The 25,816-nt window shown below is 36.3% G+C and overlaps 1 protein-coding gene across 12 annotated transcripts in view; it reads right to left on the bottom strand.

Moving 5' to 3' along the window:
• CNTN4 (contactin 4) overlaps positions 1-25,816 on the bottom strand; it is a 958,186-nt gene that overhangs the window by 870,482 nt on the left and 61,888 nt on the right. For 8 of the 12 annotated variants that reach the window (XM_079933645.1, XM_079933652.1, XM_079933654.1 and 5 more), the window contains exon 2: positions 11,256-11,331. The exons of 1 other annotated variant lie outside the window; for it this stretch is intronic. The gene's annotated coding sequence lies outside the window, so the exon portion shown is untranslated. Of the gene's footprint in view, positions 1-11,255; positions 11,332-18,636; positions 18,775-18,840; positions 18,876-25,816 lie in introns of those variants that run through there. 3 more of the 12 variants (XM_079933655.1, XM_079933650.1, XM_079933656.1) reach the window with 3 other exon arrangements.

The raw sequence follows: 25,816 nt of genomic DNA, 5'->3' as shown, positions 1-25,816 counted from the left end.
CTTAGGTTGCTTCCATATCTTGGCAATTGTAAATAATGCTGCTATGAACGTTGGGGTGCATGTATCTTTTCAAATTAGTGTTTTTGTTGTTTTTTGAATAAATACCCAAGAGTGAAATTTCTGGGTCATACGGTAGTTCTATTTTCAGTTTTTTGAGAAACTTCCATACTGTTTTCCACAGTGGCTGCACCAATTTACATGCCCACCAACAGTGTACGAGGGTTTCCTTTTCTCCACTACCTCACCAATATCTGCTATTTGTATTCTTTTTGATGATGGCCATGTTGACAGGTGTGAAAAAACTGCAATGGCTTTAATAACCTGGTCATGGACAGCACACTCCTTTATTTCCAAAATGTCACTAATCTGAAGAGATGTGCTGTAAGCAAAATGCATAACAGATTTCAAAGACTTACTACAAAACGTTTAAGATAATTCATTAATAATTTTTACACTGAGTATTTTTGAATTAATGATGGTTTAAAATAAAATATACCACTAAAACTAATTATACCTGTTCCTTGCTGATTTTTATGTGACTACTAGAAAAATTTAAATTGGATAGGTAACTCACATAATAGTTCTGAAGGACAGTGCTGGTATATATATATTTGATCTTTAATGGATGTCTGAATCAACAAATTTGGGAGCTACCTTAGGACTCATACATGTAGCTTGCCCCACTCTAAACAAAGCCTTTGAAAATTAAAATACACACTGAATATGAGTAGGTGAATATTAAACGTTTTCAAGAAAGAATAGTGTGAGAAAAATAAAAGTTCACTGTAAAATCGCTAATGGTGGTGTTAGACACGAAAAACACATTGTCCTCAATGACATTCATAGTGTATACTCTTAATGGGGTAATATTTTTTGTTACAGCTACAAGAGGGAAAGCATTCATCCATGCTGAAAGTTGAAGTTTATTATCTCAACTTCATTGGATGTACAAGGAATACTATTAATGAAATCTAAGTCTCCCCTCTCCTTACCAATTCATTGTATTTGGGGTATTGTGGGAATGTCACCCTGACAGCTCTACTTTAACCACAAAAGTGAAGACCAGGAAGCAACCTTTCTTCTTTTCAAAAAAGAAAAAAAAAATTAGTCCCATGTATATTTTTTTTGACCAAAAATATTTTAATCATGTGAGCACTTAATAAGGTACAAATAATTATGTGCAATTACATGATAATTACTTTCAATGTAATTACTATGCCAAGACAGCTTTGTTGGAGATAATCAGATGGTTACTGGTGAACTGCAAATTAATTGACAACAGGACATTTAAAATTGCAAATGATCATGATTACCTTGGAGTACTATCAGCACATCAGAAATGTGAGTAGGTTGGCAGGAGGATCAGGGACATTCATTTAACAGGAATGTCACAGAAAAAGTAAGACGAGATCATAAATCTACTTGTCTCTGTTCCAAGCTGAAGGATGTTCCGTGCCTGTTCGTAGCGAATTTTTTGGCCTTATTTCACTCAATATATACACAGCTTATTTGGGTTAGTCTACCAATCAGAGTTTCTTCATGTATGCATCATCTGTGTGTGGTCTGTGTTGTATATTTAAAGGCATCTAAGTAACAAATCACATTTTTAGAGTTGGAAGATAAATTAACAGAGTATCTATATGAAAAAGGGATACAGGTGATGAGAGAGATAAAATGTGTGCAGATCACACCAACAGTGAGTGAGAGAACTAATTTCCAACCTCCTCATTTCCAGTCTAGGACTGTATTACACTAAAGTTTCCCAAACCTAATTCCTTTACATACTACTTCACGATGTTACCATATTTATATACTGACCCTTTATCACTTATTTAATAATTGACTCAAGCCTAATATAGTTCTCTATCTTAATCTCATCCTAAACATTAATACCGGAAAATTTATTATTTTCAGGTCAATTACATTTTTTGCTAAATCATGGTAAAATGAAACATGTCTATTAATACAAACACTACGTTCTGTAGTATTATTCAGTATTCTGTGGAATGCGTACCACACTTTGTGAAACACTATCCTATATCACACTCCCACTGTATGCCTTAAGGTTAATAATGGCTTAGAGGCAACAGCCAGCTTTACCCACCACCAGTTCCTCCCATCAGGAAACTTGCACAAGCCTCTTAGCTAGCCTCAAGCACCAGAGGGCTGACAGCAGAGGCAAGAATAACTACAATCCTATAGCCTGTGGAACAAAAACCACATTCACAGAAAGATAGACAAGATGAAAAGGCAGAGGCCTATGTATCAGATGAAGGAACAAGATAAAACCCCAGAAAAACAACTAAATGAAGTAGAGATAGGCAACCTTCCAGGAAAAGAATTCAGAATAATGATAGTGAAGATGATCCAGGACCTCGGAAAAAGAATGGAGGCAAAGATCGAGAAGATGTAAGAAATGTTTAACAAAGACCGAGAAGAATTAAAAAACAAACAAACAGAGATGAACAATACAATAACTGAAATGAAAAATACACAAGAAGGAATCAATAGTAGAATAACTGAGGAAGAAGAATGGGTAAGTGACCTGGGAGACAGAATGGTGAAATTCACTGCTGTGGAACAGAATAAAGAAAAAATAATGAAAAAAAATGAAGACAGCATAAGAGACCTCTGGGACAACATTAAATGCAACAACATTCCCATTATAGGGGTCCCAGAAGAAGAGAGAGAGAAAGGATCTGAGAAAATATTTGAAGAGATTATACTCAAAAAGTTCGCTAACATGGGAAAGGAAAGAGCCACCCAAGTCCAGGAAGAACAGAGAGTCCCATAAGGAAAAACCCAAGGAGAAACATGCCAAAACACATAGCAATCAAATTGGTAAAAATTAAAGACAAAGAAAAAATTATTGAAAGCAGCAAGGGAAAAACGACAAACACACAAGAGAATTCCCATAAGGTTAACAGGTGATTTCTCAGCAGAAACTCTACAAGCCAGAAGGGAGTAGGCACAGTACATCTGAAGTGATGAAAGGGAAGAACCTATAACCAAGATTACTTTACCCAGCAAGGATCTCACTAAGATTCAACAGAGAAATCAAAAGCTTTACAGACAAGCAAAAGCTAAGAGAGTTCAGCACCACCAAACCAGCTCTACAACAAATGCTAAAGGAACTTCTCTAAGTGGGAAACACAAGAGAAGAAAAGGACTTGCAAAAACAAACACAAAACGATTAAGAAAATGGTAATAGGAACATACCTATTGATAATTACCTTAAACGTGAATGGATCAAATGCTCCAACCAAAAGACACAGGTTTGCTGAATGGATACAAAAACAAGACCCATATATACATACTGTCTACAAGAGACCCACTTCAGATGTAGGGACATATACAGACTGAAAGCGAGGGGATGGAAAAAGATATTCCATGCAAATGGAAATCAAAAGAAAGCTGGAGAAGCAATACTCATATCAGATAAAATAGACTTTAAAATAAAGAATGTTACAAGAGACAAGGAAGGACACTACATAATGATCAAGGGATCAATCCAAGAAGAAGATATAACAATTAGAAATACATATGCACCCAAAATAGGAGAACCTCAATACATAGGGCAACTGTTAATACCTATAAAAGAGGAAATCGAGGGCTGCCCTGGTGGCGCAGTGGTTGAGAGTCCGCCTGCCGATGCAGGGGACATGGATTCGTGCCCCGGTCTGTGAGGATCCCATATGCCACGGAGCAGCTGGGCCCGTAAGCCATGGCCACTGGGCCTGCGCGTCGGAGCCTGTGCTCCACAACAGGAGAGGCCATGGCAGTGAGAGGCCTGTGTACCAAAAAAAAAAAAAAAAAAAGAGATAATAATAGTGGGGGACTTTAACACCTCACTTACTCTAATGCACAGATCCTCCAAACAGAAAATTAAAAAGGAAAGACAAGCTTTAAATGCCACATAGACCAGACAGATTTAATTGATACTTATAGGACATTCCATCCGAAAACGGCAGATTACACTTTCTCCACAAGTGCACACAGAACATTCTCCAGGATAGATCACATCTTGGGTCACAAATCAAGCATCAGTAAATTTAAGAAAATTGAAATCATACCAAGCGTCTTTTCTGACCACAATGCTCTGAAATTAGATCTCAATTACAGGGGAAAAAAATGTAAAAAACATAAACACATGGAGGCTAAACAATATGTTACTAAATAACCAAGAGATCACTGAAGAAATCATAAAGGAAATCAAAAATACCTACAGACAAATGACAATGAAAACACGATGATCCAAAAGCTATGAGATGCAGCAAAAGCAGTTCTAAGAGGGAAGTTTATAGCTATATAAGCCTACCTCAAGAAACAAGAAAAATCTCAAAAACAATCAAAACTTACACCTAAAGGAACTAGAGAAAGAAGAACAAACAAAACCCAAAGTTAGTAGAAGGAAAGAAATCACAAAGATCAGAGCAGAAATAAATGAAATAAAAACAAACAAAAAAATATAGCAAAGACCAATAAAACTAAAAGCTGGTTCTTTGAGAAGATAAACAAAATTGATAAACCTTTAGCCAGACTCATCAAGAAAAAGAGGGAGAGGACTCAAATCAATAAATTAGAAATGAAAAAAGAGAAGTTACAATGAACACTGCAGAAATACAAAGCATCCTAAGAGACTACTACAAGCAACTCTACAGCAATAAAATGGACAACCTGGAAGAAATGGACAAATTCTTCGAAAGGTATAACCTTCTAAGACTGAACCAGGAAGAAATAGAAAATATGAACAGACAAATTACAAGTAATGAAATTCAAACTGTGATTAAAAATCTTCCAACAAACAAAAGTCCAGGACCAGGTGGCTTCACAGGTGAATTCTACCAAACATTTAGAGAAGAGCTAACACCCATCTGTCTCAAACTCTTCCAAAAAATTGCAGAGGAAGGAACACTTCCAAACTCATTCTATGAGGCCACCATCACCCTGATACCAAAACCACACAAAGATACTACAAAAAAAGAAAATAACAGACCAATATAACTGATGAATATAGATGCAAAAATCCTCAACATAATACTAGCAAACAAAATCCAACAACACATTAAAAGGATCATACACCATGATCAAGTGGGATTTATCTTAGGGATGCAAGGATTCTTCAATATACGCAAATCAATCAATGTGATACACCATATTAACAAATTGAAGAAGAAAAACCATATGATCATCTCAATAGATGCAGAAAAAGCTTTTGACAAAATTCAACACCCATTTATAATAAAAACTCTCCAGAAAGTGGGCATAGAGGGAACCTACCTCAACATAATAAAAGCCATATACGACAAACCCACAGCAAACATCATTCTCAATGATGAAAAACTGAAAGCATTTCCTCCAAGATCAGGACCAAGACAAGGATGTCCACTCTCACCACTGTTATTCAACATAGTTTCAGAAGTCCTAGCCACAGCAATCAGAAAAGAAAAAGAAATAAAAGAAATACAAATTGGAAAAGAAGGAGTAAAACTGTCACTGTTTGCAGATGACATGATACTATAAATAGAGAATGATAAAGATGCCACCAGAAAACTACTAGAGCTAATCAATGAATTTGAAAGTTGCAGGATACAAAATTAATGCACAGAAATCTCTTGCATTCCTATACATGAATGATGAAAACTCTGAAAGAGAAATTAAGGAAACACTCCCATTTACTGTTGCAACAAAAAGAATAAAATACCTAGGAATAAACCTACCTAGGGAGACAAAAGACCTGTATGCAGAAAACTATAAGACACTGATGAAAGAAATTAAAGATGATTCCAACAGATGGAGAGATATACCATGTCCTTGAGATTGGAAGAATAAATATTGTGAAAATGACTATACTATCCAAAGCAATCCACAGGTTCAATGCAATCCCCATCAAATTACCAATGGCATTTTTTACAGAACTAGAACAAAATATCTTAAAATTTGTAGGACCCCGAATAGCCAAAGCAGTCTTGAGGGAAAAAAACGGAGATAGAAGAATCAGACTCCCTGACTTTAGACTACACTACAAAGCTACAGTAATCAAGCCCAGAGATAAACCCACACACCTATGGTCAACTAATCTATGACAAAGGAGGCAAGGGTATACAATGGAGAAAAGACAGTCTCTTCAATAAGTGGTGCTGGGAAAACTGGACAGCTACATGTAAAAGAATGAAATTAGAACACTCCCTAACACCATACACAAAAATAAACTCAAAATGGATTAGAGACCTGAATGTAAGACCAGACACTATAAAACTCTTAGAGGAAAATATAGGAAGAACACTCTTTGACACAAATCACAGCAAGATCTTTTTTGATCCACCTCCTAGAGTAATGGAAATAAAAACAAAAATAAACAAATGGGACCCAATGAAAGTTAAAAGCTTTTGCACAGCAAAGGAAACCATAAACAAGACGAAAAGACAACCCTCAGAATGGGAGAAAATATGTGCAAGCGAATCAACGGACAAAGGATTAATCTCCAAAGTATGTAAACAGCTCATGCAGCTGAATATTAAAAAAAAAGAAACAACCCAATCCAAAAATGGGCAGAAGACCTAAATAGACATTTCTTCAAAGAGGACATACAGATGGCCAAGAGGCACATGCAAAGCTACTCAACATCACTAATCATTAGAGAAATGCAAATCAAAAGTACAATGAGGTTTCACCTCACACCAGTTAGAATGGGCATCTTCAGAAAATCTACAAACAAAAAATGCTGGAGAGGGTGTGGAGAAAAGTGAACCCTCTTGCACTGTTGATGGGAATGTAAATTGATACAGCCACCATGGAGAACAGTATGGAGGTTCCTTAAGAAACTAAAAATAGAATTACCATATGACTCAGCAATCCCACTACTGGGCATATACCCTGAGAAAACCATAATTCAAAAAGACACATGCACCCCAAGGTTCATCGCAGCATTACTTACAATAGCCAGGTCATGGAAGCAGCCTAAATGCCCATTGACAGATGAATGGATAAAGAAGATGTGGTACATACATAGAATGGAATATTACTCAGCTGTAAAAAGGAACGAAATTGGGTCATTTGTAGAGACGTGGATAGATCTAGAGACTGTTATACAGAGTGAAGTAAGTCAGAAAGAGAAAAACAAATATCATATATTAACGCATATATGTGGAACCTAGAAAAATGGTACAGATGAACCGATTTGCAGGGCAGAAGTCGAAACACAGATGTAGAGAACAAATGTATGGACACCAAGGGGGGAAAGCGGCGGGGGTGGGGGTGGGGGTGGGATGAACTGGGAGATTGGGATTGACATGTATACACTGACGTGTATAAAATGGATGACTAATAAGAACCTGCTGTATAAAAAGTAAATTAAATAAAATTCAAAAGTTAGAAAAAAATAATAAAATAGCGGGCTTCCCTGATGGCGCAGTGGTTGAGAGTCCGCCTGCCGACGCAGGGGACGTGGGTTTGTGCCCCAGTCCGGGAAGATCCCACATGCCGCCGAGCAGCTGGGCCCATGAGCCATGGCTGCTGAGCCTGTGCGTCTGGAGCCTGTGCTCCACAACGGGAGAGGCCACAACAGTCAGAGGCCCGCGTAACACACACACACACAAAAATAATAATAATAATAATAAAATAAAATAAAATAATAATAGTAAAAAAGAATGGCTTAGAATAGCACTCTGCACTTTAGAAAACAAAACAAAACAAAAAATTATAAGCACCTTTGTGTAGAGCAATGTATTATACACTAACTCAGTGCAAAGACATATGTGTTACTACCCTGGCCCTTGAGAATCTCAAAGCTTTCATACAATGCAAAAGGCTTACACAAATACATTCAATACCAAGCAGCATGAAAGGCATGCTGTAAAAGTGGTGTGTCTTGGTACAGAATTTCACAGGTCCTTGCTATATCATTCCTGGCTGAAGTGAACAGTAATGACTTTTCAATGGAGGGAGAAAATGAGCTGGGGCTTGAAGGATATTCAAGTTTAGGAATGTCAAGTAAGGACATGTAAGGCAGAGAAAGCAAATACAATATCCATTTGACGGAAACAAATTCTTTCTATCACAAGGCATGTGTGATGGTTCAGTTTAATGCATCAACTTGACTAAGTTATGGTGCCCAGTTGTTTGTTCCAACATTAGTCTTGATATTGCTGTGAAAGTATTTTGTAGATGTGATTAATATCTATAATCAGTTGAATTTAAATAAAGAGATTACCCTCTATAGTGTAGGTGGGCCTCATCAAATCAGCTGAAGGTCTTACAAGCAAAAACTGAGGTTTCCTGGGGAAGAGGAATTCTTCCTAAAGACTATAACAACAAAATTCTGCCTGTGCCAGTCAGCCACTCTGCCTTACAGATTTCAAACTCAAGATTATAACATCAACTCTTGTCTGAGTCTCTAGGCTGTTAGCCTCTTCTACAAATTTTAACCTCAAGACTTCAACACCAACTCGTTTGCCTGTGTTTCCAGCCTGCCAGTATCAGACCAGTATCAGACTTGCCCAGTATCAGACTTGCTAACTTCCACAACTATGTGAGCCAACTCAATATATTATATATTTAACATATATATTTTATATTCCTTAACATACACACATGCATACACACACACACACACACACACACACACACACACACAAAATACTATTGGCTCTTTTTCTCTGGAGAACCCTGACTGATACAGCATAGTAAAAGTTAAAAAATCCAGGAATACATGGAAACCCTTGAGAAATAGATTTGGAACATAGAGCAGAGGCATGCTGAAGAATTCAGATGTGGGGAGGAACTCATGGAGAAGCCACTGAAGATGTGTGAGGAGAGGAGCAGAACAATCCATGAGGTGCTTTAGAAAGACAGATATGTCAGTAGTATTCTTGATGGATCAAAGAGAGAAAAGATACTAGATATAGAGAAACCAGGTAAAAGAAGGTTATTATCAGCACTTAACAGTTACTTGCATTACTAGTGCTAGTACAGAGACTAGTTTATTTTACATTTAAACTCACTTTTAAAGCAACATATCCCCCAAACTATATAAAATATCTTAAAATATACCCACTGAATTTAGAAAGCAAAAATAAAGGGGATTATTTTTGTCCAGTTTGCCCACGGCATATCATACTAATCTGGTAACATTTTTTGAAGAAGAAGAAGTCTTATACTAATTACAGTCATTTGCAAAGATCCTCCATTATTGTGACCATATGTGCATGCCACCAAAACTGCTTACGTGGTATTTTTTAATTAATGCTTTAAATTTAAATACCTATTTTACACTTGTCCTAATCAAGAGAATCTAGGAAACCATGGATTTGCCATGCTAATTATAATTCCCTAATATACATTATAATAGATATATAACTATTAAAACAAGAGCTAATCTGAAATGTGTCATCCAATATAACCATAGTACCACTAAGTGGTATATATATTCTACCTAGGAAAACTCCATAAAATTAATAAGTAAATTTTAGATCCTTCAGTTACATTCCACCACTCCTCACTGAGATAGTGGTATAAGATGTGACACATGAAGACCTTACTGACTCTTGTTTTCTGTAAAAGACAACATCCCCTTAGTGCTGAGAGATCTGTCCATCCCACAAGGCCTATCACTGGCCAGAGGGTTAGTGCATGTTCTGGTGATTTCAGGAAGCACGGCAAGTACTTAAGAATGGAAGCTACAGGGAGGCATATCTAAACTCAACGTACAAAGTCACTTCTATCACAGAGATTATAAAATGATGCTACACTATTAGGGAAGGTTTTTGTTTTTTGTTTTTTTCAGATACAAGGAATAAGCCACATTTTCTAGTCATTTCAGTCAATGAGGTTTACTATAAAGATAAATGGGTTGGTAAAGAGCCGATAATCTTCTCCAACTTCTAGTAACCACTTTGTTTACACTGACTTCAGGCTGTGCTCTCTGCTTGCCCGTGGTATCTGATTTCTGCCCTCTCTCTGCACCTTTCAGCTTCAGTCAACCCACTTTCTGCTCATTCCCTCTGGATGACCTCACTGGGTCAGTATTTCCTTGAAGAATTGGGCACACCTGTTAACCAGAGCTCTTGCCAAGCCACTACTTAAAGATCACCGACCTCTCGAGGCCATCTCTGGTTCATGAAACCTTGGTTAATGGGTTAAGTCATATGGTATCAAGCACTACTGTGCAAGCTAAATCCTCAGTATGACATTTAGGGGACTCTTCCCCATATTTTTCTATTGATTTTCTCACCTTTCTCTGATGGAGTTTACAATCTAGTAAGATTTTTTTAAATATTTGTATACAAACATATACAAGAGCAGGCCATTTAAAACGCATGTCATAATAGTGTCATTCCTCACTGAAGTCAAGGGAAATTACTTTGCTAAGGAGGAGGGTTATAAGCTGGGTCTTGAAGGATTAGTGATTTCGAAGCTTAGAAGTGTCAAGTTAGGATAGCCTAGGCAAGGAATCTCACAAAATAATTCAAGGCCTCAGAGAAAAAGTAAGCTATCAGCTGAAGTTTAAGAGGTCATCAAACATTCTGAGGTTTCCTAAAATAGGACAGTTAACCTGGAAGGTGCCTTTTATGACCTGTCCAGTACAGACATTATTTTTATAAATTAAAAAATATATATAATTTTTATATTTTTTAATATATATGTTTATAGGGGAAAATAGTCTAGTTTTCTCATCCACCTCCATCAGGGATTATTACAGTTTTACCATCAGGTGTTCAATCTAAAGGATCAACTGTACCCTCACTTTCCATAGAAAAGACAGCAATGGTATATTTTGGAATAAACAAGTCACTGCACCCTTCTACCCTAAAAGTAAAAGCAAATCAATGTAGACTTTACCAGTCCTTTACAAACAAGTGTATGCTTGATGACATTTGCTTAGCTTGTAGCTAATAGTGGCGGCTGAAGTGTATTCGAGAGATGCAGAAACCTCTCACCTCGAGGTCTGCACACTTCTAGTTGACTTGAAGCCTAGTCAACAGTAAAAGAAAATAACATCAGCAGCAACAACAGCTACCCTTTTTGAGACATTACCTCTCCAGATTCTGTGTTAAATGTTGCATATGCATAATCTCATTTAATTTTTTTCATTTAATTCATTTAATAACCCCGTGATATAAACCATTATTATTATTTCTATTTAATGGATGAGGAACCAGACAGTTCAAGTCAAACCAAATTCTCTCAGAAAGTAAGTAGCAGAGTTTGGCTTTGAACTGCCAAGGACTTTTATCTTATTCCTACATCTTACCTACCATGGTATATCCAACTTCAAACCTTGGTTCACACTGATCCACCTCCCAGGAATATTCAGTCTATCCCTTGATAGCTCTACAGATAAAAACATAAATAAGTAAAGTATGATAAAAACATAAATAAAGTACTGTGGAAACTCTGAGGAAGGTGTGTTTAGTTCTGCAGATAAACTCTAATACAGGTAAATTAGGTTACAAGATGAAAAATCATTGATTATTCAGATTCCCAGAGGCTTTATCGCACTGGCTTCCCACCACTCCACGTCTTGCTAAAGTACACCAACCAGCTAGTACCACCTCTAATCAGCAAGTTAGTAGATTATGCCTATGCTGACATTTCCATTCAAGCCAAATGGTCTGTTTGCTCAGTTGATCACTGTGTTCTCATTAGGAGTTCTTAGCCCATCAAAATCATATTTGATGAGTCTGGCAAAGTACTCAACTGTATTTGTGTTCTCTTTTGTTCTAACGCTAATTGCTGAATATTTTAACCACCCTTCTGATGAACTGAAAGCCCCAATTTAGACATCCAAGCAAACCAATCATTTTTCCGATGACTGATATCAGCACAAACACAATCTGCCAATTTGCAGATCACTGATAGGCTTTCTGATCTGTACTGCCAATGATACCTGTCACACGAGCTTAAAATCTCAATCATCTTTGCTTTGCTTTGCTTTTGGCCCCTACATGCAATCAGTAACCGAGTCCTGTTTTCACTTTCACAATCTCTCTCATTTCCCTCTTCTTCTCCAATTCTATTTTCTCTACTACCATTCAGGTTTTTATTCTCTCTTGCTTGTCGATCCAAATGTCTTATCTCTTGCTGGTCTAACTTGTCTCTCTAGCTCCAGTGTCATTCCCCTACAATCCACTTGCTATACACTACGGCTGGAAGGAACAGCTGTCCTGATGGACATCTCCATACCTGTCCTTCCCATACTCAGAAACATTTGAATTTTCCTATCCTCTAGCAAAAAATCTCCAACTTACTTAGCCAAATATTTACAGGCTCACATGGGCTGGCCATTTTAGCAACTGACTTTCTAATCGTTGTTAATAAATTCTCTGATACTCTCTAAGGGGAAGATCAACTTATAATAAAACTTGACTTAGTTAAAAGCTTTATCCTGAATGTACCAAAGCAGTGGTTCCCAAACTTCAGTAACCATGGAATGCTTGTTAAAACACAGATTCTGGGGGTAGGATGCAGCCATTTCTGATTCAGTAGGTCTGGGATGAAGCTTGAGAATTTCACTTTTTAATAAGTTCCCAGGTGCTTCTGGTCCAAGGACCACTCTTTGAAAACCACTTGTCTAGACTAGAGCATCACAGACAATATTAACACCAAACACATCAAGAACTTGATGCGCATAATACAGTAATTCAAGTAAATACATTATACAAATGATCTGTTCTTGTCCTTTATGGTTTTTGTTGTAGCTAGAGACTATGTTCCCCTCATAACTGTGAACACACACTCAGAATAAGCATGATTTACATGAGCTTTGGAATGTGTCAACTGGAACACCTCTAAGAATTACAGTTTGCCCTAGGATTTTACTTAACATACAGGTAGAATATAGACTATAACTTCCCACTGAATTTCTTACCTAAAATGAAAACAGCTCTACTTTTTCCAATTCTTAAAGCAGTGAATGCTCACTATAAACATTCAAATAATTTAGAATTTTAAGTATATAAAATAAAGCTAAAAATCTCCACTCTGTCATTTCAACCACTGTATGCTTAGAAGTTTGGCTTTCATTTTTGCAAATATTTTTTTTTCTTTACACAAAGGACAGACACAAACATGAAGACAAAGGATTACAAAAATGAGATCACAGATTATACCTTATTTAGAAACTGTTTTTTTCCCCTGAAACTACAGTTAAGTCAATACATACAGACCCACCTTATCATTATTTAGAGTCACTTAAACATTATTTTGTAAGAATGCATTATTTTAAGTACTGGTAGACATCTAGGTGCCTAATTTTTTTTTGTGGGGGGGTGCATAATCAAAAATACTCCCATTTACATATACCTTTGTGTTTATGGAGAACTTCTGTCTTGTTGAATTTAAGTTTTTAAGAAAATCTGACTTAGCTTTCTCTTCTTTTATAGTTCCTGGATTTGAATCATACTAAGGAGGTCCTTCCCTCAAAGTTAAAAATATTCCATATTTTCCTATTGTAGTGTGTGATTATTTTTATATTTAAATTTCAAGCTAATATACATTTTTTTCGTTTGAAGTATAAGTCTAACTACTAAAACAAGTGTTTGTTGTTTTTTGGTTTATTTTGCGGTACACGGGCCTCTCACTGTTGTGGCCTGTCCCTTTGCGGAGCGCAGGCTCCGGACGTGCAGGCTCAGCGGCCATGGCTCACGGGCCTAGCCGCTCCGCGGCATGTGGGATCTTCCCAGACCAGGGCACGAACTCGTGTCTCCTACATCGGCAGGTGGACTCTCAACCACTGCGCCACCAGGGAAGCCCAACAAGTGTTTTTTTTATTGCAGTATCTGTTATCAATCCATAAACATGACATATTTAATAAACATTTAAATTCCTATTTATAATTTGTTTCTATTGAGCTATCTATATGTGCACAATTTTTTATTGTGCAGTTTTTTAAAAACTATTTTGGCTTATTAATTCATGTATATATTTAAGAAAGTCCCCTATCCCCCTTACACAGTGACCTACTTCTAATAAATCCCTTACATTTTTCTAGCGGGTTTTTCTTCAGATCAAATTTAGATTCATTGTTTAAGTTCTGCCCTAAATCTAAGTACAAAAATAAATAAATAAACCTGTTAAGATTTTTATCAGAACTCCAATAAATTTGTATATTAATGTGTGCACAACTGACATCCTTGAAATGATACGTTTTCACAATTAGGAAGAAAGTGTGCTTTACTCTTCAATCAAATATTTGTTTTATATTAATTAGTAAACAGTAATACTTTTCTTCATGTAGGTCTTGTGAATTTCCTCTTAAGTTTACTTCTATTTTTCTTTTGTGTACTTGTTTCTCCTGTGAATATATTTCCTTTACACTTCTTTTTCTTTTTTTTTTTCTTTATTGAAGTATAGTTGACTTACAATATTGTGTTAGTTTCAGGTGTACAGTGAAGTGATTCAGGTTTTTTTCAGATTATATTCCATTATAGGTTATTGCAACAAGTTATTGAATATAATTTCCTGTGCTACAGAGTTAAATCCTTGTTGCTTATCTATTTTATGTATAGTAGTTTGTATCTGTTAATCCCATACTCCTAATTTGTCCCTCCACCATTCTCTTTCCCCTTTGGTAACCAAAAGTTTGTCTTATATATCTGGGAGTTTCTTTCTGCTTTGTGTATAGACTCATTCATATTTAGACTCCACATATAAGTGATATCATATAATATTTGTTTTTGTCAAAAGAAAACATATATATATATATGTGTGTATATATATATATATACACATATATATATATATATATATATATATATATACACACACATATATATATATATGTCACATCTTCTTAAGCCAGTCATCTGTTGACGGGCACTTCGGTTGTTTCCACACCTTAGCTATTGTAAATAGTGTTGCTATGAACGTTGGGATGCATGTATCTTTTCAAATTACAGTTTTTGTCTTTTCGAGATATATGCCCAGGAGTGGGATTGCTGGATCATATGATAGCTCTACTTTTATTTTTTTAAGGAAACTCCATACTGTTTTCAATAGTGACTGCATCAATTTACAATCCCACCAACAGTGTAGGAGGGTTCCCTTTTCTCCACATCCTTGCCAGCATTTCTTATTTGTAGACTTTTCGATGACAGCCATCCTGACCAGTGTGAGGTGACACATCATTGTGATTCTGATTTACATTTTTCTAAAAATTAGTGATGCTGAGCATCTTTTTCATGTGCCTGCTGGCCATCTGTATGTCTTCTTCGGAAAAATGTCTGTTTAGGTCTTCTGCTCATTTTTTGATTGGGTTGTTTGTTTTTTTGATATTGAGTTGTATAAGCCGTTTGTTTATTTTGGATATTAACCCCTTGTTGGTTGCATCGTTTGCAAATATATTCTTCCATTTTGTAGGTTGTCTCTTCATTTTTTTGATGGTATCCTTTGCTGTGCAATAGCTTTTAAGTTCAATTAGGTCCCATTTGTTTACTTTTGCTTTTATTTCTCATCTTGGGAGAATGATCTAAGAAAATGTTGCTACAATTTATGTCAGAGAATGTTTTGCCTCTGTTCTCTTCTAGTTTTATGGTGTCATGTCTTTTTTTTTTTAATAGATCTTTATTGGAGTATAATTGCTTCATAATACTGTGTTAGTTTCTGTTGTATAACAAAATGAATCAGCCATATACACACATATATCCCCATATCCCCTCCCTCTTAAGCCTCCCTCCCACCCTCCCTATCCCACCCCACTAGGTCGTCGCAAAGCACCGAGCTGATCTCTCTGTGATATGCTACCACTTCCCATTAGCTAACTATTTTACATTTGATAGTGTATATGTGTCAGTGCTACTGTTAGGTCTTTAAACCATCGTGAGTTTATTTTTGTATATGGTGTGAGGGAGTGTTCTAATTTCATTGATTGACACATAGCATTCCCATCATCACTTGTTGAAGAGGCTCTCTGTTCTCCATTTTATATTCTTGCCTCCTTTGCCACAGATTAATTGACCATAGGTGTTTGTGTTTATTGCTGGGCTCTCTATTCTTTTCCATTGATCCATGTGTCAGTTTTTGTGCAAGTACCAAGCTGTTTTGATTACTGTAGCTTTATAGTACAGTCTGAAGTCTGGAAGAGTTATGCCTTCAGCTTTATTCTCTTTTCTCTGGATTGTTTTGGTAATTCTGTGCCTTTTGTGTTTCCATATAAATTGTAGGGTTATTTGTTCTAGCTCTATGAAAAATGTCATGGGTATTTTAATTTTCTTTACATTTCTGATTCTTATAAGCAAAGCTACTTGCTTTATTTATCTTATAGCTTGCTATATTACTAAGCTCATTAGTTCTAAAAGTTTCTAAGTAATTGTAAAGCTTCTATTGAAGAACTCACAACAGTAATCTGAAAATAGTAATAATTTGTCCCTTCACAATATTTAATTTTCTTTCCATTTTACCTTCTACAACCTTGAGAGCATTGTTGACTAAGAGCATTTATAAGGAACATGTCTGTCCTGTTTCTGACTTTGAACAGGAATGCTTTTAGTGTTCACAATGAACTGTCATGTTTATCACTATTTTTCATAGATACCATCAATCTTAATCATGCTAAGAAAGTTTCTTTTATTTTTTCCTAGTTGGCTAAGATCTTTATTGAGGAATGTCTATTTAATTTTCTCAAAAGGCTTTCAACAACTATCAACATAATAATATGGAATTTATCTTTTTAATATATTGTAATGAATTATATTAACATACTTCTGAATATTGAACTCATCTTGCATTTTTTAAATAAATGTACTTGATAAGTTTATAGCATTCTTTTAATGTAATGAAGACTGTGATTCACCAATACTTACATAAGCAATCATAAGGAAACTGGTCTATAATTTTTGTTGTTATTTGGTGCAGCCCTTCCCAAATGTGACAGTATATTTTTATGTTAGCCTCTCAAAATATGGACTTTACCTAAAATAGAAGGTGTTCCCTCTTACTTTAAGTTTTAAAATTCTGAAATATTTTAAATCACTTGGTAATGATTGCTTCTTAAACTGCTTCCAGCACTTAACTATATAAAGCCGTTTGATTCTGTGTGCTTTGTAGAAATAAAGGTAAATCTAAGGCAATATTTTTCATTTTCCCCCTAGGAAATTCATTTAATTGGAAATTTTTCTTTTCCTGAAAAAAATATCGAGACTGTTTTTTTCCTCCTCAAGTCACCAATTTTGTTTGCATGTATATATCAATAAAATCACTGACAATTTTAAGAATGTATTACATATCTATGGTCCTATACCCTTTAAACTTTAATAATACCTATTAGTGGACTTCTCATTTTTTCTGAATCAGACATGATAAAACTTTTTTGATTTTACCAGTCTTTTCAAAACATGAGCTATTTTTAATTCTATATATTTTGTATGTAAACACTTCACTAATTTCTGCTTTTTCAATTACTAATTTCTCTTCATTTGTTATGTTTGTTTTCCAGCCTCTTAATTATTTAGTTTACTTAATTTCAGTCTTTTATATTTAAAAAATGGAAGCAGTAATGTTTGTAAAAAAATCTCTGAGTATAAAACTGACCAAATATCAAAATATTAAATAAGTATGCTTGGTGAGTTTTTTTTAAGATATTGTAAAATTTAGTTAGGATTTCCTCTTCAATCCAAGAGCCATTCTGAAATTGTTTTTTTTTTTTTTTTTCTTTTAACTTTCAAGTAGGTCCACTTTTGTTACTTGTTAATTTATAGCTTTATCTCTCCCTCATTAGAGCATGCAACCAGTAAGATTTTTAAATTTTTAAATGTGGAACTTCCTTTAGATATATTATATAATCAATGTTCATAAACATTCCATACTTTTTAAAGAATGCAGACGTTATATTCGTAGAGTATAATTTTCAAAACATATCTTTGCAATAAATCTTAATTGAATTATAATATTCAAATGAGTGATTATCAAATGAGAAAAGAGAATCAGCACATATTACAATAACTTAAAAGCCTTATCAAAATGGATTAGGACGGATGTATAAACAAAGAAGTGTTTTGTTCTAAAGCTTTATTTTCAGTTACCAATTTATTTTAAAATTGGAATGACATTAAAGAAGAAAGTAAAAGTTTCTGTTATCAAAGAAGAGGTATAAACTTAAAATTGTAGAAAACATTATGTGTATGATTTATTTAGAATTTCTCTGACAGTCCAATTCTAGGAGATATGTTAAAATTTCCTAGTCCGGTAGCAGTTACGTTAATTAATCCTTAGATTTTTAAGATTCTAATTCATCATACTTTAATGCATGTTTTTCAGTGCATGAAGGTTTAATGCTACTATATCTTGGTTAATGGTTGAATTTTCATCAATAAACATAGTCCTGTAATACTTTAATACTTTATTACTTTGAAGTGTTCTTTGATATTGGTATTGTTCACTCTGAATTTCTTTTTTGGTACTGGTGGTGGTGGTGATGGGAGGCTCTGTTATAATTTTGCACACCCTTTCATTCCATGAGTTGACAACCATTTTTGAGCCACATGCTCAACCATGCCAAGTGTGGCTGATATAATTATGAATAACCCTCTGATTATTTTGTGCCATTTTATTTAAATGTGTCATCTCTTAAACAGCATGTAACTGGGTTATACCTTTTACCTAATATAAGCGTATCTGTTTTGTAGTTAAGATTTTACTTACCCACTTTAGTCATAACTTGTATATATTCTATCACTTCATTTGTTTTTGTTTGTTTACATTTTATTGTTGTTTTCTTCCCTCAATTTTTTACTCTATTACTGAAGTTTTCTTTTTCTCTTTGTTATTTTCCAATCTGTAGTCATCATGGAGATACTCGTCTTATCTCTTTTGCACTGTTAGTTATCTTAAAATACATAGGCATACCTCGGAGACACTGCAGGTTCGGTTCCAGACCACTGCAATAAACAAATATTATAATAAAGCATTTTGGGTTTCCCAGTGCATATAGTAGTTATGTTTACATTATACTGTAGTCTATTTAGTGTGCAATAGCATTATGTCTAGAAAAACATTGTACATATCTTAATCGAAACATAATTTTTTGCTAAAAAAGGCTAACAATTTCTAAGCCTTTGGTGAGTTTTAATCTTTTTGCTGATGGAGAGTTTTGCCTTGATGTTGATGGCTCCTGACTGATCAGTGTTTTGGGTGCTAAAGGTTGGGGCAGTTGTGGCAATTTCTTAAAATAAGACAACAAGAACTTTGCCACATTGATTGACTCTTCATTTCATGAAAGATTTCTCTGTAGTATGCAATGTTGTTTGATAGCATTTAACTCACAGTAATCTCCTTGCAAAACTGGAGTGAATCCTCTGAAACTCTGCCACTGCTTTATCAACTAAGTTGTTTTAATATTCTAAATCCTTCGCTGTCATTTCAACCATCTTCACAGCATCTTCACCAGGAGTAGATTCCATCTCAAGAAACCACTTTCTTTGCTCATCCCTAAGAAACAAGCCCTCATCCTTTAAAGTTTTATAAGGAGATTGGAACAATTTAGTCACACCTTCAGCCTCCACTTCTAATTCTAGTTCTCTTGCTATTTCTACCATATCTGCAGTTATTTCTTCCACTGAAGTCTTGAACCCCTCAAAGTCACCCATGAGGCTTGGAATCAACTTCCTCCAAACTCCTCCTAATGTTGATATTTTGATCTCTTCCCACGAATCACAAATGACCTTAATTGGCATTTACCATAATGGATCCTTCTTTAAAAGTTTTCAATTTACTTTGCCCAAATTCATCAGAGGAATCACTATCTATGGCAGCTATAGCCTTACAAAATGTATTTCTTAAAGGCTAAGACTTGGAAGTCAAAATTACTCACTGATCCATGGGCTACAGAATGAATTTTGTGCCAGCAGACATGAAACACAAACTAATATGGTACATCTCTGTCAGAGCTCTTGGGTGACCAGGTGCAATGTCAATGAGCAGTAGTATTTTCAAAGGAATCTTTTTTTCTGGGCAGTAGGTCTCAACAGTAGGCTTTATATATTCAGTAAACCATTCTGTCAACAGATGTGCTGTTATCCAAGCTTTATTGTTCCATTTTAGAACACAGGCAGAGTATATTTAGCATATTTCTTAAGGGCCCTAGGATTTTTGGAATGGTAAATGAGCACTGGCTTCAACAGAAAGTCACCAGCTGCGCTAGCCCCTAACAAGAGAGTAGACCTGTCCTTTGAAGCCAAGCATTGACTTCTCCTCTCTAGCTATGAAAGTCCTAGATGGCATCTTCCTCTGATATAAGCTGTTTAGTCTACATTGAAAAATCTGTTGTTTAAAAGTAGCCACCTACATTCATTATCTCAGCTAGATCTTCCTACATTCATTATCTCAGCTAACTTGCTGCAGCTTCTACGTGAGCACTGGCTGTTTCACTTGTACGTTTCTGTTATGAAGACAGCTTCTTTCCTTAAATCTCATGAACTAACTTCTACTAGCTTCAAACTTTTCTTCTGCAGCTTCCTCACCTCTCTCATCCTTCATGGAACTGAAGATAGTCAGGTCCTTGCTCTAGACTAGGCTTTGGTTTAAGGGAACATTGTGGCTGGTTGGATCTTCTATCCTGCCCACTAAAACTATCTCCATATCAGCAATAAGGCTCTTTTGCTTCCTTATCATTCATGTGTTTGCTGGAGTAGCACTGTTAAGTTCCTTCAAGAACTTCTCCTCTGCATTCACAACGTGGCTACCTGTTTGGTGCAAGAGACCTAGTTTTCAGCCTATCTTGGCTTTCGACGTGTTTTCCTAAGCTTAATCATTTCTAGCTTTTGATCTAAAGTGAGAGACATGTAGCTCTTCCTTTCACTTGAACACTTAGGGGCCACTACAGGGTTATTAATTGGTCTAATTTCAATAGTGGTGTGTTTCAGGGAATCTGGAGGCCTGAGGAGAGGGAAAGAGATGGATGGACAGCCAGTCAGTGGAACAGTCAGAACACATACAACATTTATCAATTAAGTTCTCCATCTTACATGGGTACAGTTTGTGGCACCCCAAAACCATAGTAACATCAATGATCACACACCATCATAACATATGCAATAATGAAAAAGTTTGAAATATTGTGAGAATTACCAAAATGTGACACAGAGACAGGAGGTGAGCAAATGCTACTGAAAACATGGTACCAACAGAGTAGCTCAGTGCAGGGTTGCCACAAATCTTACGTTTGTGAAAAATGCAATATCTGCAAAGGGCAATAAAGTGAAGCACAATAAAATGAGGTTTGCCTGTATAAACACACATACATATTTCTCCAATCTCAATAATTACACCATCTCTAAGAACTCCCCTTTAAGAACAGGGCTAGGAAATCACAGGCTTCTATTTCTTCACCCTGTATAACCTTTTCACCACAATATTCACAAATCACCTAGTTTCTTCTGAAAAAGCTAGGATTTTAGTTTTAGTAAAATAATTATTTACATTATGTTCTTTCTAGTTGAAGACCCTCTATATTAAACCCTAAACCATTACATTAACATTCATGATGACATTATCAACAATAATTTAATTATATATTTTACTGGACTCATTACTCACAGGTTACCAAATGAGGCTAGGTATCAGATCACATGAGAAACTTATTAAAAATACAGATTGCGGGGTCCTAGCTCATAGATTTACATACTCCATCCCTAACTTTGGACTCTAAGAATCAGCATTAAAAGTCTCCTGGTGATTTTAATGCAGTCAGCCCACAGCCAGTCTTAGAGCAGCATCCATGAACTATATACCATGTCCTCCTCCTTCACGATCCATTCTGATGCATTTTCAGTTTGGCCATAGTACTTCACTGCTTCATTACGTTTCCCCTCCCCTCTTTTTTTCTTCTTTCCTTTTCTTTTTTTTTTTTTTTTTTTTTTTAAGGAACAATACATTTGTAGATACTTGGAGTCCTTTCATGTTTCAGAATGTACTCTTTCCCTTCATATATGAGAAAGGGTATCTGATTAAAGAATACCAGGGTTGCAACCCTTTCCACCCAAAGTTCTGAGAAGAATATTGCACTGTCCACGAGCATTTTGTGTTAGGGATGAGAAATTAGGTAACAAATTCTTGTTTCTTTGTAGGTAACTTATTTTTTGTTTTTGTGTCAATTTTTGTAGGAATTTTCTCTTTATCCTTGGAATTCAATGTTTTCACCATGATATGTCTAAAAGTTTTAATTTCATTAATCTTCACCAGCCTGTGGTGAGTTCATTTAATGTGAAGTCTTTAAGAATGAGTCCAGCTTCGGGGAATGGTAATCTATTATTTCTCCTCCTTCCTCACATCTGTTCTCTATTTTTAAAATGCGTATTATTAGCTATGAGTTGAGCCCTAGGACCTACCCTTCGTGTCTCATCTTCTCTTTTATAAACTGTTTTGTTGCTTGCAGTTATGTTCATTTTGCCAGACTTCCAGTTAACTAATATGGTTTCCAGGAGAATCCTTTCTGATATTTACCATCTCTACATATACTTGGTGTTTTTTTCGTGAAAGAATATTTTTCCTTTAATTTTCAATTTCCCCTTTTTGTCATGGTGGTTTTTGATTGATAAATGCAATAACCCCCGTGACTGACTGAAAACTTCAATTGGTATATCATTATAGTCCTTGTCTATATAGAGCTTTAAACTTTCTCTAAACAATTGTGGTTATGGGCTTTGACAGGCCACGTGGCCAGCAGACAGCAAGAGGAATGTTCCCCATTCCCTAAGTTTGACAAATAGCCCTGAGTCAATAAACAGGTCACAACAGCTCTCCCATCTCTCTCTCTGCATGAATGGGTGCCTCAGACATCCCACAAAATTTCAGACACATAGATGGGGACCCGTATGGATTTTCCAGTTGTGGGGCATAGTTTTCCCTTTACTTTATGTGGTAGGAAGTTGGGAAAGAAGAAAAGTCCAAACAAAATAAAAACAAATAAAACCTAATTAAATTGCACATCATGGTGTTACCTCCAATTTGTTTCACAGTGAAAAGATTCTTTTAAGTTCTTTGAAATCCAAACATATGTACAATGTGTGAACATATGTGAATTAAAAAGGAATATTTTTCAATACAATGAACAGAATTCTGAACAAAAAATACTTAATTCTCGATAAAATGGGAACCTCATGGCAATGAACAAACATGAGTATTCAAGTGCAAATCAAGTTGACATCATAATATGCTCAAATGAATAAAATGCATATAAGAAAACTACACTAAATTATATGTTTTGTTTCTTTTATCCTCATTCACGCCTACATTATATTTAGTCTTAAGCCTAGGTTTTCATTGAAAAAGAATAAAACTAACCAAACAATAAAATATTGGGGATATTTTTAAAAGATGCAAGATCATTATCTTGTGTACAAATGGCAGTGGTTCTACCTTAATTTCAGATGCAAATATTCTAACCAATCAATTGATACCAAAGAACGGATACAGACTATTCCAGGTTTCTATTAAAAAGTGATGAATTTAGTTGACCTAAGCAGTTTATCTGATTACTGTCATTGAAAAACACTGTGATCATGGAAACAAGAAACAAGAATTCCTCAATACTGATGAACATACACAAAACCTCACAATTCAAAAGTTAACTGCACTGGGCTTCCCTGGTGGCGCAGTGGTTGAGAGTCTGCCTGCCGATGCAGCGGACACAGGTTCGTGCCCCGGTCCGGGAGGATCCCACATGCCGCAGAGCAGCTGGGCCCGTTAGCCATGGCGGCTGGGCCCGTGAGCCATGGCCACTGAGCCTGCGCATCCTGGGAGAGGCCACAGCGGTGAGAGGCCCACGTACCACAAAAAAAAAAAAAAAAAAAAGTTAACTACACTGACGCCTGGTATTTGACTATCTTATCACTTAACATATTTGGGGTAGGAATGTATTCTATCCGTTTTGTTTAGAAGAGGCAGCAAATCAGGCTCAGAGAATGAGATTGTCTTTGCCAATATTTTAATTAAACACAGGTTCACTGTGGGGATTACCATAATTTCACAAGCCAATAGCACACAGGGTAATGTCTCTTGAAAAATAAATAACACTCCAATCCAATGATAGATTAATCACACTATTGTTCCAGGTAAGGGGGGATGAAAGGAGTAAAGACCAAATTTAGTTTGAGGTGTATCTTTTTTTCTTTTTAACATCTTTATTGGACTATAATTGCTTTACAATGTTGTGTTAGTTTCTGCTGTATAACAAGGTGAATCAGCTATACGTATACATATATCCCCATATCCCGTGTATCTTTATAGGAGTTGGTACTGGGGAGAGATGCTTGACCAACCTAGAGCCGACTTCCAGCTGCCAGTGCAAAAATAAAAGTCCCTCGTTGCTAGAGCACGTTGCTAGGGAACAATGGCACTGGTGTTGGCAGCAAGACCATCCTCCTGAGCCGCTTAACAGCTTTTGCCACTGCTGGTAAAAGACTTGTGTGGGGCTTCCCTGGTGGCGCAGTGGTTGAGAGTCCGCCTGCCAGTGCAGGGGACACGGGTTCGCGCCCCGGCCCGGGAGGATCCCACATGCCGCGGAGCGGCTGGGCCCGTGAGCCACGGCCGCTGGACCTGCGTGTCCGGAGCCAGTGCTCCGCAAGGGGAGAGGCCACAGCAGTAAGAGGCCCGCGTACCGCAAAAAAAAAAAAAAAAAAGACTTGTCTGTACCAAGGCAGGAGCTAACGCCCCAAGGCAAGTAGATCAGCAAAGAGTCACCTTACCCAGACCTCAATTCTCAGATATCCTCACAAACTCTGGGTACTTATAATTTACGTCCCCTCACCAGAATGGCTTCTCTAATTGTTTTTATTGATAAGCTCCCAGTGGGGACCCTCAGCAGCTGAGCTACTAACTGCTTATCGATTATACCAGAGGAGACGATGACATCATGACATAACTTACAGCATTCTTATATCAAAACAACTTTACCTCTAAAAACAACTTTTTTGTCCATAAACAAGTGGATTAAAAAAAAAAAAAAACACAAACTTCACTTAAATCATAAACAAGTGGGTTTGAAATTATATCAAACCAATTCACAACATTATACTAATCGTAACCAAGAAGTCCTCTTTTCACTTCCTTCTCTGAGATTCTGTGATTTATAAGAAATATACCTCGCCTTCATCCATCATTCCTGGCATAGACCTCCCATAACCCTTGGAATTTCCTAGTAAGAGCACTGGAGCATCTTTGGTTCTAACATTTAGTCTATGACTCTGGTTCCTAATCAAAGCTCCTAAATCTCTTGGAATTTCCTACATCATAGAAGTATCTTTTTTTCTAATGAGGCAATTCTTGGTGGGCTACTAAATAGTTCCTGATGGGGACCTATTACCAGAAAAACCAAGCCATGATTAGAAGTTTAGAACTTTCAGTCTCACCCCCCCATCCTCAGAGGAGGGGAGAGGGACTGGAGATTTGAGTGAATGACTGAGCTTGCCTACATGATGAAGCCTTCATAAAAATCCCAAAACTCTAGGGATTTTCCAGGTTGGTGAACATATCCACGTACGTAGAGGGTGGCACACACTAAGTCCATAGGGACAGAAGCTCCTGTGCTCAGGACACTTCCAGACCTCCCCCTACGTACCTCTTCATCTGGCTGTTCATCTGTAACCTTTATCATATGCTTATTATATAACATACTGGTAAATGTAAGTAAGTGTGTCCTGAGTTCTATGAGCTATTCTAGCAAATGATGAATCCAAGGCTGGGTGGTTGGGGTGTCATATGAACCCCTGAATTGTGCCAAGTCTGACAGAATTTGTGGGTGACCTGGTGACCTACTACTTGCAATTGGTTCTGATGTAGGGGCAGTCTTGTGGGACTGAGCCCTTAACCTGTGGGTTCTGCACTA

This window comes from Stenella coeruleoalba (genome assembly GCF_951394435.1).
Source record: "Stenella coeruleoalba genome assembly, chromosome: 10".
In the NCBI taxonomy this organism is placed as follows: domain Eukaryota; kingdom Metazoa; phylum Chordata; class Mammalia; order Artiodactyla; family Delphinidae; genus Stenella; species Stenella coeruleoalba.
Note: the sequence above shows the minus strand (reverse complement) of the source record. Positions and strands in the feature narration are given on the sequence as shown.